The sequence below is a fragment of the Triticum dicoccoides genome, chromosome 4A (genome assembly GCF_002162155.2).
Source record: "Triticum dicoccoides isolate Atlit2015 ecotype Zavitan chromosome 4A, WEW_v2.0, whole genome shotgun sequence".
Taxonomy (NCBI): domain Eukaryota; kingdom Viridiplantae; phylum Streptophyta; class Magnoliopsida; order Poales; family Poaceae; genus Triticum; species Triticum dicoccoides.
In genome coordinates, this window is record NC_041386.1 from 426,418,407 (window position 1) to 426,432,205 (window position 13,799).

Below are 13,799 nucleotides of genomic sequence, written 5' to 3' on the forward strand. Positions count from 1 at the left end.
ACCATGGTGAGGAATAAACCAGTTAAATCTTTGGTTAAAATTTAGCACAAATTACAATGGTGAGGAATAAACCAGGACGGAGTAGTAGTTTAGAAGCCCAAATAAATGAGTAGTACTCTCCACTGTGACTAGTCTTGTGGGAAAAGCTGGGGAAGCCGCCAAAAGAACTGGCCCTAGGAGTAGTAGCTAGTGATCGAGTGTGCGAGATGAACCGGAGAAAGTAAAGGCAGAGAGATGAAATGCAAAAAAGATGGAGGGATGTGAGGGTTGCTTGTCCGTTTATTTTACCAGGCCACTTATTACTGGGAGTGGTCGGGTTTTGTGATATGACGGCTTTACTGCCGCGCCACGAGTGGGGTGAGAGGTGAGACTCCCGTGCAGCGCCGCCCTCTACACTTGTACTACATCGGTCGTGGTTTATTAGTCCCCCATTGAATTTGACTAAAGATTTAACTGACAAAATGTTAGTGCATGTCAACAAAAACTATATCGTTGGATTCGTATTTGAACATAGTTTCGAATGATATAATTTTAGGTGACATGCATCAGCATTATCGTACTATATATAATGTTATTTCAATTTTTGGTCGTACTAATCTATAGTAGTAAGGTGCCTATGCGTTGCACCGAAGAGTGAAATGCATTGATCGGGGAGTTGTTTATTTTGACAGAGCATGTGGGGGTCATCTCATGTGTAACGGGTATCCATAGGTTTCTTCAGATATTATTTCATCTCTAGAGCTCACAAACATCCAGGTGAAATACATAAAAGGTATCTTTTGCAAACAAAAGTGTTCAACTCTTCAACCTGCATCCAAAACATGTGAAGAAATAACACTTATCGTGCTTTGCAAGAAATGATCTTTAAGAATTAGTTTTTGAGCATCAATTGTTATACATGTTGGCTACAGATGACATGGCACTTTCTTATAGTCAACAGTTGCCTATACTATTAAGTAATATTAACCATGCCCTTATACACCTAGACGGAGGGATTAAATCAGGATGACTTGCAAGCGGGCAGAGGAGATGTAAGAAATGGTTCATCATAAGTCTTTCACTAGTACTGTAGTAAAAATTCATACATGGAAGATTCTGGACTAAACCATAAACGGATACACTTTTATTCATGCGCGATACTCCAATAGAGCAAGATCCTGCATGGAAGTCTCCACATGCTTAGACAGCGGATTACATTGAGCGATATCGAACAGGAAGGACAGAAACACATACGGTGCAACGGGAGCAGCACCGTTGGCGTTGAGGTTGTCGCCCATGTCCAAACACCATGTAGACACGGTCTTTGAGCATGGTTCGTAGTCGTTCCACTCTTGGGCATTGAAGTTTGTAACTATTTTAGATTAGAATATACTACTCCTCCAGTGCTAGTAGTAGAGCAGAGTCCTACTCTACTACTCTACTCAAGCAAGTTAGGGCATAGCAGTGTAGGGAGTACCAGTACTGTGATCACTCAAGCAAGTTGTGTGGCATCGACATGACCCTACGCTGCTGGTATGTGTCTCGTAAGTCAAGCGGCGTGCTGCAGTCATCATCACCTGTCCACTTCCCGCAGCACATATTCGCTTCTCCATCTTTGTCCGCACATAATCTCGTCCAATCTTCCATCCCCTCTAAGGCGCCTCCCCCCCTCATCCAAAACCCAAGCACTAACAACGGCAGAACCGAGAAGCATCCGCCGAAAGAGTGATTGGAATTCTCTCCCCACAGAGGTAATCAAGCTCATTGTTTCGCGTGTGGACAATCTCAATACCATGCCGCTCACCGCGTGCTCGTCGGGGCTCTACCATTTACTCAAAGCCCTCAGGCCGGAGCTTTTTAAGCCATCTCCTTGCTTGCTGATGCTGCCTGATCTTCAGAAACAGCATGTCATGCAACATAACGATCGTAGTGTGGCGAGCATCAACCCCCTTGACTGCGATCCGATCCCCGTCAGCCTCAACTAGATTAACGGTATGTACTGGGTCGGCATGAACACGTCTTGGATGGTGCTCGTCGACGGTCACGGCAGCTGGATGCTCATGGAGGTCTACACCTGGCGATTGATCCCCCTTCCTTCAATTAACACTGCACTGCTTTGGCACCGCGGCCCAGAATACTTGGAATCTTACAGTAGCCAACATGATACCAAGTTTGATTTGCTCAAGGTTGTAATCTGCCAAGTGCCCACAAGATCTGCGAATTATAAATACTTTGGGCTAATTGTGTTCTTCAACTGCGGTCTCGCCTATCTGACAGGTCACTGCGGTAAGTGGATAAATCTGCACATCCATCGCGGGATCATACATCCTCCATGGTTCTCTAATGCCATTGAACACAAGGGCTTCATTTACGCTGTCGACTCCTTCTATGGCTGACGTATTGCTGGCCTACTCCAGTCATCGCTTCAAACTACTGTTACAGTAGTATGTTACTTTCCTATGATATCATGATGGCTTGATTATATTACTGTCAACATGATGTTCTTAAGATTGACTAAATCAAGAGCCCTTTTTTATTTGACTCCAACTTGATATGATGTTGTAGGCCGCCTGGTGTCCCTACCCTTCCTAATCCCAGAACCTTTCAAAGAAAAGCGGCATGGCAGTTGCAGGTGGTTCCTGGATCGATCAGACGACGGCGAAAGATTGATGATCGTTCGCACGTACCGGACGTGTTGTTTCGCGGAATACAATCACAGTCACTGCAAGGTCTTTGAGCAGGATCCCAGCTTCTCTGGGCCTTCAGGAATTTTTGACTGGAGGCTGGTAAGTAGCCTTGGTACATGCTCTCTATTTGTCGGACTAAATTATCCGATTAACCAGGAGATAACCGATGGCAAGGATCATCATGGCAGCGCGGTTTCGTTCATCAGGCAAAACTGTGTGTACACAACGTACCATGCGTCTCTGCATGCACCATACCCTGATATGTGCCGCCACACTCTGCAGCCCAAAGAAAGAGAGAGGGTCGCAAGTATCAAACTTCGACCTGCTAGCTGGAGTTTCCCCCGTCAGGCACCCATCTGGTGCAAGTCGTCAGCCAATCTCCACAGCTGGATAAATAGTAACGTCTAACTGAGCCAGTTAGTTAGATCCGTACACTTGGTGTATTAGGATCTTTATTTAGTTTGATGCATACACTTGTTCTTTTTTGGTAGCCCTTTTGTAATGATGGCTGATGTTTGGTTTGGAAGAGAGAGCTGCGTCTTCACTCTTCTGGCCTGCTTACTACTTCTGTTGCACCCCCAACCCTGGTTGCTGCTGCTGTTATTTTCAATGTACAATCAGTAGTATATTTCGTCTGTTGGTTGAATAAATGTGTTTTTAGAACGACAAACACAATGTTTTGGAAGTCATTGCACGGTTCGATCCTTTTGTGCCCCGTACCGTATGTAGCGCATACTATTTTTCGTACGGAACACATTTTCCACTTGTTGATAACATGCAGCCCACTGATTAAGGCCCAATAGAGAATCCCATAATTAACTGGAAGGGAGGCTCTCACATGAATCCGGCCCAGGTACATGCGCATGGTCCCCAAAACATAAATAAGTAAATAAATAAAGCTAAATGCTCATGCACCAGTTCTTTGGGAAAATAGGTAGCCCAGTATTTCTTTCTGAAGAATACCCAAGCTAGGCCTATTTGTTTTCTCCGAATTACTGGGCTGCAAATCTTTCAAGACGAGGAGGGATGCATTCCGGCCTGGCTGAAGAGAATGGTCAATGTCTGTTAAAAGTAATATCAAAAGGGGTTGAAAATTCCAAAAAATTTATAGCAAATGGGATATAAGTTTCTTTTTTTGTTTTTGTTATTCACTTGTATCTTATACGTATTTCATTGGATTTAACATGACATAGTACTAATTTATTTTTAAATTTGTTTTAGTATGGCTATTAATTTTTCGATTAAGAATATTTCGTTCCCCAGCAAAAATTTGCGAATTTTTTCAAAATTTCCCACATATTTAGTTAATTTTTTGACCTTGGTAGTGACCAGAAAATGGCCAGCAATTCTAAAAATGGAAAACAGGCTGCAATAAATTCCATATTAATTGGGAAATGAGTAAAAATTATAAAAATAATAACAAATGGGTTGTACACGCCAAAGATTTCGAGGCTGACTTGTTTACGCAAGGCTTTGTCAGTGAACCCACGATTCTAGCAGCAGTGACTGTTGGATGTCCATCCAACGGCCGACGTGCTTCTTCAATCTCTGATCTTCCTGCTCCAGCCGCCTAAACTAGCGCCGCTGGGACTGCCTGCTCCCTCCTCTTGTGGCCCGCTGTGATGCCGCGTAGGCTTTCCCGGCCCACCCTACTCCCTTCGCTGGCCTGGCCACACGCAATCAACTGCCTCCTTATTACGCAAAAAAAAGATTCCTCCCACTAACATTTGGGGCGCACCGGTTGGGAGGCTGACCTGTGGGCCTACTAAGTTGACGCGTACGCAGGGCTTGTCAACTTAGTTAACAAATGATTCTAGCATCAGTAACCGCTGGATTTGAATCGAACGGTCCTGCTGCTTCTTTAATCGCTGCTCTTCTTGCACCGGCCGCCCAAACCAGCGCCGGGAGACCGCCTGCTCCTGCCTCTAGTGGTCGGTTGTGCTGCCGTTGAGGCCTCATCGCCCCTACTACTCCCATCGCTAGCCAGGCCCTGCGGCGATGGCAGCCTCACACCGCAGCCGAACCAGTGAACCCTCGTACTCCTCTCCGTGTGGGCATCCACTGCCGCATCTTCCCCGGCTCCGCGTCGTCCCCTTCCTAGGCCTCGCCGTCGTCCACCGCCTTGGTGCTCTTGGTGTGGTGTGGTCAACGTGGTCAACGACATTCCATCAGAAGAGTACTATATGTGGTGAGGCTGACAGCTGGGTCCACGGCCACAGCCCAGTTTTTTTGTGATTTGCCAAGTAAGTCGCTTTGTCAGGCCTGTTGGGCTGCAAATCTTTCAAGACGAGGAGAGCTTTCATTCGGCTGGCCGAGAAAATGGCCCGTCAGTAATGAGAAATGGGCTGTACATTTTTAACACACATCAAACCAGCAATTAGTTTCAAATATCTTTTTTTCATTTCGAGATTTTAAATTACATTAATTTTTAGGCGTGGAGAATTTGTTGGATTTTATATTGATATACATTTATTTTTTAAATCAGTTTGAATGTGAATCAAAATTTCGGGATTAAAAACAGTTTGGACCGCACCGAAATATGCAAAAAATTGTATAATTTTTTAACCGTGGCCACAATATGGGCTGTAATGCTAACAAAAAGAATATGGGCTCAAAAAAACCTTAATAATTAGCAAATGGGCTGTAAATTATTAGAAATAATGGCAGATCGGTTGTATGCTGTTTTCCATAGATTTGAGGCTTTCCTAAAAAAAGGTTGACGCACAAGCAGTGACTGTTGGATGGCCATCCAACGGCCGTCGTGCTTCTTCAATCTCTGCTCTTCCTACTCCAGCCGCTCAAACAAGCGCCAGCGAGAATGCCTGCTCCCTCCTCCCCACGGCCGGCTCTGCTGCCGCGCAGGCCTCACCGCCCCACCGTACTCCTATCGCTGGCCTAGCCATCCCTCTACTCACCCACACCTACTGTTATTCTCCGGCAACGGAGACGAACCAGTAAACCCTCGTACAGTCGTACTCCCCTCCGCGTGGGAAACAACTGCCGAGTCTTCCCAGCCTCCGTGTCGTTCCCTTCCTAGGCCTCGCCGTCGTCCACCGCCCTGGTGCTCTCGGTGCGGCCTGGTCAACATGGTCAATGATCGACATGCATCTGAAGTGGACTGTACGTGGAGAGGCCGACAGCTGGGTCCATGGCCGCACGCAAGGAAATGCCTCCTTATTACGCGCAAAATAATGATTCCTCCACCTGACATCAGGGACCCATCAAAAGGGCCTCTGTATTTCGCGAAAAAAACATTACCGCCGCTGACAGCTCGGACCCACCTGCTATATCTTCGCACGCAAGGAAGTGCCTCATTATTACGCACAAAAAAAATGAATACTCCCCCTATTAGCTGGGACCCAGTATAGTGGCAGGCTGACTTGTGGGCCTCCTAAGTTGACGGGGACGGAGGGCTTTGTCAACTTAGTCAATATGCACGATTCTAGCTCAAGTGACCGTACGATGTCCATCCGACGGCCGTACTGCTTCTTCAACCTCTGGTCTTCTTGCTCCAGCTGCCCAAACTAGCGCCGGTCGTGCCTCGTGCTCCTGCCTCCAGTGGCCGGCTGCGATGCGGCGGAGGCCTCACCGGCCCCTACTACTCCCACCGCTGGCCAGGCCATCCCTCTACTCACCCACACCCCCCCAGTTATTCTGCGGCGACGGCAGCCTCACACCGCAGCGAACTAGTGAACCCTCGTACTCCTCTACGCGTGGGCACCCACTGTCGCGTATTCCCCGGCTCCGCGTCGTCCCCTTCCTAGGCCTTGCCATCGTCCATCGCCCTGGTGCTCTTGGCGGCGTGGTCAACGTGGTCAAGGAACGGCTTCCATCGGACGTGGACTGTACGTGGAGAGGCTGATAGCTGGGTCCATGGCCGCAGCAAGGAAGTGCCTCCTTATTACATGCAAAATAATTATTCCTCCACTTGATAGCAGGGACCCACCGGACAAGCCACCGTATTTTGCAAAAAAACGTTTCCCCCTGACTATTGGGACCCACCAGCTACATCTTCGCATGCAAGGAAGTGCCTGATAGCCGGGACCCACCTGGTCGAAGCGTACGTAGCGTTGTCATTCTGGTCGCGAACGTGTACATACATATATACTAGTGGATGTAGAGGCGCGCACGTGTCGTAGTAGAGGCACGCACGTAGCATGTACACGTACGTACAACGGCCAGGGTGCAAGAAAGAAAATACGGCCACGTATGTGTACATACGGGCGGGGTCTTGAACGCCTACTCGCGCATACGTACGGCCAGGGCTCGTGTACATGGCTGGGTCGGAACAGAGAAACAGCGTCGTCGTCGTGTTCATGGGGAGGCAACGGAATGTGTCGTGTTCATGAGGAGGCAACGGAATGTGTCGTGTTCATCAGGAGGCAACGGTACACGTGGGAGCCAACCGGCTGGGTCGGAACGGAATGCGTGGTCGTGTTGATTGGAATGGCTTGAACGGAACAGGCGATGGAAACGAGGCCTGGCGTACCGCAAAACGGAGGAAACGGACCTCCTAAATTCAGAACGGGGTCCTGTTGATCGCGAGGGGTGTGGCGTACCGCAAAACGGAGGAAACGGACATCATACGGTTGAAACGGGGGTCCTGTTGATCGGGAGGGGTGTGGCGTACCGCAAAACGGACGAAACGGACCTCCTACGGTCGAAACGGGGATCCTGTTGATCGGGAGGGGTGTGGCGTACCGCAAAACGGACAGAACGGACTTGTGTTGGAGCGCCATGGTCAAAACGGGGGTCCTGTTCATCGGGAGGAGTGTGGCGTACCAGAAAACGGGACTCCATGGGATACTATTCATCTCCACCGTCGACCTCCTCCAGCCTCCACGGGCTACCGTCGACCTCCTCCAGCCTCCACGGGCTCCTGTTCATCCAGCCTCCACCGCGCGCTACTCCACCGGCTAGTGTTCAACCACCCCTCCACGGGCACCCTTCCACCGTCTACTGTTCATCCAGCCCTCCACACCACGGGGTCCTATTCAACCACCGCTCCACGGGCACCCATCCACCGTCTACTGTTCATCCAACCCTTCACCACACCACGGGGTCCTGTTCATCCAGAGGCAACGCCACCGCTCACTGTTCATCCACCCCCCGCAACACTCACTGTTCATCCGAGAGGCAGCATCGATCGGCTTAGTTACCAGCAGTAGCGAAGGAATCGCTCGACCGGTTCAGTTAACAACCATCGATCGATCGCTCGGGTTTAGTAACGTATAGCCGGCGGTGCAATCGCTCGGGTTCAATTAGAGCCCAATGCCTTGCTCGGGTTCAGTTAGAGCCAACGCCTCGCACACATGCACGTACGTGTATGAGAGAAACGCACATCGCTCGGCCCCCGACCTCCCACCGTAACCGGGAACTCCCCGAAATTTTCCCCGCCTCGCTTCTACCATGGTTTTTTCCGTCATGGACGGCCCAAAGAATGTCATGCAGCCGCGTCTCTGGCCCGCCCAGGACGAAAAGCCCATTTTCTGTCATGATTTTTTGTCATAGAAGTAGGAGCCCACCACATCTATGATGATACCGGGTTTTGTCACAATTATCATCATAGAAGTGTCATATGTATGATAGAAAAAAATTCGTTCGGCCGAAAATGTCATGGATGTGTCTTTTTTTGTAGTGTAACCACCTCCTGAACCACCAGGCGGGCCATTGTCATATTGAAACATATTGGAGTTCTTGAACTCTCGCATGATATAACAATCCTTCCAAAGATGTGAAGCTGGCCTTTCCTTCGATCCATGCTTTGGACAAGGTTGATTTAACAGGCACTCTAGGTTGGGGCCTGAACCTCTACCCCTCTGGGGTTGTTTGCCCTTACGACGCTGACTGAGCGTTGGTGTTAGCCACAAAGTCCAAACTATTGTCTGCCTTGCGCTTACCATTGTTCCCATGACCTGCCGGGTTATGCTGTTGTCCCTTGGTGTTGTCGTTCTTCTTCCCTTTCCCAGGTTTGTCCTCCTCTGAGTCAGGGTCTTTGGTATTATCTGAATCAGCTTATTTAACCAAAGTGGCCATAAGTGTTGCCATGTCATTGCAGTGACATTTGAGCCTTCCTAACTTCTGTTTTAGCGGTAGAAACCAGCAATTGCCCTCCAATGTTAACACTGCTGTGTCCGCATTGATGTGATCCGACGAATGCAGAATAGATGAGACCCACTTCACCCAATGGGTTGTAGACTCTCCATCCTCTTGAACACAAGCGGCCAGGTCCACAATCGACATAGGCTGCTTACAGGTATATTTAAAATCCTGGATAAACCGGTGTTTCAATTCGGCCCATGATCCGACAGAGTTAGCTGGTAAGCTCTTAAACCAAGTACGAGCTGTCCCCTCCAACATCACGGTGAAGTATTTAGCACACACTGCTTCATCCACATCCAACATCTCCATTGCCATCTCATAACTTTCAACCCATGACTCTGGTTGCAAATCGGCGGTGTAATTGGGTACCTTACGAGGGCCCTTAAAATCCTTGGGCGGTCGTACATTGCGCAAAGCGGGGGTAAGACACGGCACCCCTAAAGAACTGAAGACCACCCCTGGCTCCACTGAAGCGGTAGGGCGAACCAGAGTAGGTTGACGAGCTGCATGCAGAGCGGCTAACTCGGCCTCTCGACGTGCACGACCATGATCCACCACATCCTGTGCATTAGCACCTCCACCCGCCGGGTTGTACCCTCGCGGCGAGTTACGGTGACGTGCACTGCTTGATACAGCCGGTTCATCCTCAACATGCCTGTTGTAGCTCCGGCTCAGACGGGAGGAGGAATGAATCCTCTCGCGACTATGTGAATAAGCTTGCTGCTGGTTCAAAGCTCTGTGAAGGAGCTCTCTGGCCCATCGCGTCTCAATCGCAACTGGCGACTTGCCGTCAGCTTGGAGTGCTGCTAATCGTGAAGCGGCGGCCACAATGTTGTCTAACGGGTTGGAGTAATCCCCCGGGGGCGTCGGAACATACTGCGGTACAACGTTGTTCTGACGAGGCTGGTCCATCGTGCGCGGCTGAACCGGCGCTCCTGTTCTCGGTGCCTTCGTCCGGTTTACCACTGGCTGGTTACTGGTTCCGGCTCCTGGCGTGTTGAAAAGATTTCTTGGCTCATAACCCGGCGGGAGGTGCGACCGATATCTTCTTCTCATGACCTCTTCTGAGGCATTCTGGTCCAACCTAAGCGGGTAGGCCCGAGCTTCCAACTCGGTCCGTTCTGTTGCCATCCTAGCGTTCTTTGCTGCCAGGATCTGCTTTAGCCTTAGTTATCTGATCTTTCACCTTTTCAATCTCCGCATTGTGCTGATCTCGGGCTGCCGCGTCCACCTCTGCAGCCATCAATGTTGCCAAAGCGTCGAACAAATCAGACAAAACTTGAGCGGGAGGCGGCGCTGAGCCCCCTGCTCCCGCTGGCGTTGCTGTTGCTGAACCGGAAAGCATTGCCGCGGCGGTGGATGAGTGATGCGCTAATTGTGTACCGGCCATGAAGATAGCAACCCGGTTTGGCAGATAGAGGGGGTCCGGAATACTGTTTCCATTGGAACCTCCACTAATTCGGCCGTCCTGCAACTGATACAGTGATTCGGTCTCTCACGTTGAAGACTTGTCATCATAGCAGACAATGGTTTCTCCATCAGATGCCGGTCCATCCTCATATTCCGCCCCATGGATGGCAGCTACGAAAACATGCCTTGATGCAGGCTGAATCGGGGAAGGACTTGCACGCTGAGCCGTCTCGATGATGTCGGTGCAGGTGTCCGGCTCAGGGCCCGGTTCGCCAATCTTGCCGACGAAGACGTGAATCCCACCAAAGGGGACCCGGTACCCGTATTTGATTGAACCGGCCTCGGGACCCCATCCTGCGTTGTTGATGTAGAGCTTGCCGCGACAACTCTTCGCCATCCGGCCCACAGCGTATCCCTTGAGTCCATCAAAGCTGCCCTTCAAGAACTGGAAACCACCGTGCAATAGCCCCACGGTGGGCACCAACTGTCATGGGTTTGTCACGGCAGATATCCTCGTGAAAGGACTTAGTCGTGGAGCCATCACTATGGGTTAGCTTAAAGGGGTTAAACCGAACAATGGACACGAGGGATTTTATACTAGTTCGTCCCCTTCAATGAAGGTAAATCCTACGTCTAGTTTGTGATTGGTATTGCTAGGGTTTCGATGACCAGGGAGCGAATCCGCTTGCCTGGCTCTCAAGTTGTTGTCTGTCGTCCCTTAATCGCTGTCGGGTCGTCCCTTTATATACATAGGTCGACACCCGCTGGTTTACAGAGTCCCGAGGCCGGATCATAAACGTTTCCAGCTCGGTCTCTATTCCTCTAACTTATAATACAAGTTACATGAAAGAGATGGTTTACATCTACAGGCCTTAACCCGCCTTTGGGCCTTGGGCCTTCTTAAAGCGCCACCATCCTCACGTCTTCATGGGCTTCTATCTTTGTGGAGCTAACCCAGCCACTCCTAGCCGGTTTACCTCCAGTAATCATATCCCCAATAGGTGTCGACTCGCATCTTGAGGCTGAAGGTCTTCGGTTGGTGGAGGAGCAGCGCAAGCTGCGAGTAGCCATCAACCTTGGTCGTTATCATCACGACCTCGAGAACGCAAAGGCTGAGGCGTCCCAAAAGATTGCCAATGAGGCCCGCTCGTGAGCTTTGGAAGAAGCTCACGACGCTGATCGCCGCCGCGAGGCTGCGGAGGAGCGCGCCTGGGAGCTCCAGGCCTGGAGCGCGTCCCTTGAGCAGCAGGTTGAGGAGTGCAGGGCCGTCCTTGCGTTCATGAGGGGGACTCCTGCGGAGGAAGAGGAGGTCCGGAAGTGTGAGGAGACGCTGGCCCTGGAAGCCGTGGAGCGCAGCCTCGAGCTCGAGCGACTGGAGAGGAGGGAGCATCAAGTCGCTCAAGATGAAGATGCCATCGGGGCCCGCGAGGCCAGAGTCAAGGACGAGATCAATCGCCGGGTGGTCGTGGTTCGCGTAGATCTGGAGGGCAGGTACGACTTGAAGCTTAAGCTCACTGGTCAGGAGAGTGTGGACAGGTCCGCCACCCTCAGGCCCAGGTTGTACGAGGCCGAGAGGCGTGCGGAGGCCACAACCGCCGCCCTAGTTACGGCGTAGGCGGACTTGGCCTCCGCCAGCGCTGAGCTGCTTTCCCTACGGAGACGAATTGATGACACCGAGGCCGTCGCTCAGCAAAACAGGGAGGAAGTGCTTCAACACGGAATGCTCGAGCGTGAGCATGCTCCTATGCTTCAAGACCTTCGGAACAAGTCCAACACCGCCCTGGGTTATATCTGCGACGAGAACGCCCCGACTCCTCACTCAAGTGACTACGCCAGCCACCTGACCTTCTTCACCGAGGTGGTGACGTGCCTGGAGGCTCAATCTGCCAGACCTCGGCAGCTTGTGGAGGAGAGGGGTCGTGGCCTGCTTCAGCGTGCCTTCTCCCGTGTCTTCAGCCACCTTCCAAACGCCGACCCCAACTTCGACTTCGATACCGCCATTGCCCCTGTACCCATGGTCGTCCGGGGCGACCTGGCGCGTTGGGTAGAGGACCATGTCGACGCGTTGGTCAGGGCCTTCACCTCGGAGAACGATGGGGTGGTGGTCATCGCAGACGATGGTGACGTGGTCAACGACGGCTATCGGGGCATCGCCGACGGCGGCGACGATTCCGACGAAGATGATGACGATGCGAGTGACGCGTCCATGGATGATGCAGCGAGCGATATCTCTGGCTGATCCCATATTCTCCTATTGTTTTATTCTGCACGCAAAACTCGAGCGTGGTCCTTGGAAAACTTGTAAGAGCATTTTGAGAGAGGGAGCCCCTCATGTAAGCAAATCGCAGTTTTTACTTTCCTATGCGATGTGGGTATGTGTCCTCGTGAGCTCATGAAGCTGGGGGTGAGTTTCCCGACATGGTTTACCTTAGTCACCGCCAACTTAGGGTTGGGTCATGATGCGACGAGTTCGTGAGAATCCTGCGGACCTTATCGCCCCTTTTGAGGGGGCCCAACAAGGGGTGAGCACCCAAGTATAGTGCTAGCGCGTGCTTTGCGCGGTCCAGCTCGCGAGGAGCTTTGCGAGGGAAAGGCGATGGACGTGAGTCCCAAGCCAAACTAGATCCAGAAGGCGAGAAACGGCTCGAACGAGAAAAGGCACCCCCCGCGCGCATCGATAAAAATTCAGCTTCAACTTAAGTCTGAAATCAGAAAGCAAAGCCACAGAAAGAGAGATCCAAAGCAAAAGGCCGCTTCCGGCACCTAGTCTAGTCTTCGGGTATTCAAGTCTTCTCACCAGCGCGGAGTTAAGTGCTGTCCACTAGGCGTGGGAGGGAGCCCCAGGGCCTGAGGCCGGCGCTCCTGAGACTCCGGGGCGTGTACAGGCCCAACTCATTATTATGTGAGAGTGTCACGGGCGGCGAGCTTCACAGGCACCGGGCCTTCTTCACAGGTACCGGCCTTTCCTCATATCGCTAGATGAGGGCCCCGCGTTGCGCCACCCTTGACCTCCTTTGAGCCGACCGGAGACCAGGACGACACAAAGGAGGGAAAGAGGACGCCAGCGGTTCCCTCGGCAACCACGGGTCCTCTGCCGGGGGAAGGGTTGTGGAAGCCACCCCGGCAGAGGGCCTACCTCCGGGTGTCCCCTGGTTTCGCGTGCCTTGGGGAGGGGCCTTGCTCCTGGCTCCCTCCCGGCGGCCCCCAACGTGTCTCCCTTGTTGAAATGGGTGCAGCTGTGCCAGGGTCATTGATCGAAGCTGCAACCTGATTCATCTGCAGCCCATGGTTAGCATAAGCCTGTTCCTGAGAGGTTAGCGGTACCCTGTAGTTGCCGTCGCCGGCGCGATCGTTGTGGTTCTCCGCTGGCTCTTGGAAGGCTTCAACTCCTAGCGCCCCTTCTCCCCAATCTTCTCCAACCAATGGGCCGATGTCATCCTCTGGTGCGTACCCTTGGTCCTTCATGCGGGGCACGTAGGCTTCCGGGGCCATCACCCCGAACACCTCGTCATGGTGCCCCACGCTCCATGTTGCTCCGCCCATGATGGCATCCTGGGGACGATAATATGGCATCCGGTCGGGACCATGGCGGGTGACGCTTGCGCTCGTGCTTGTCGAGGG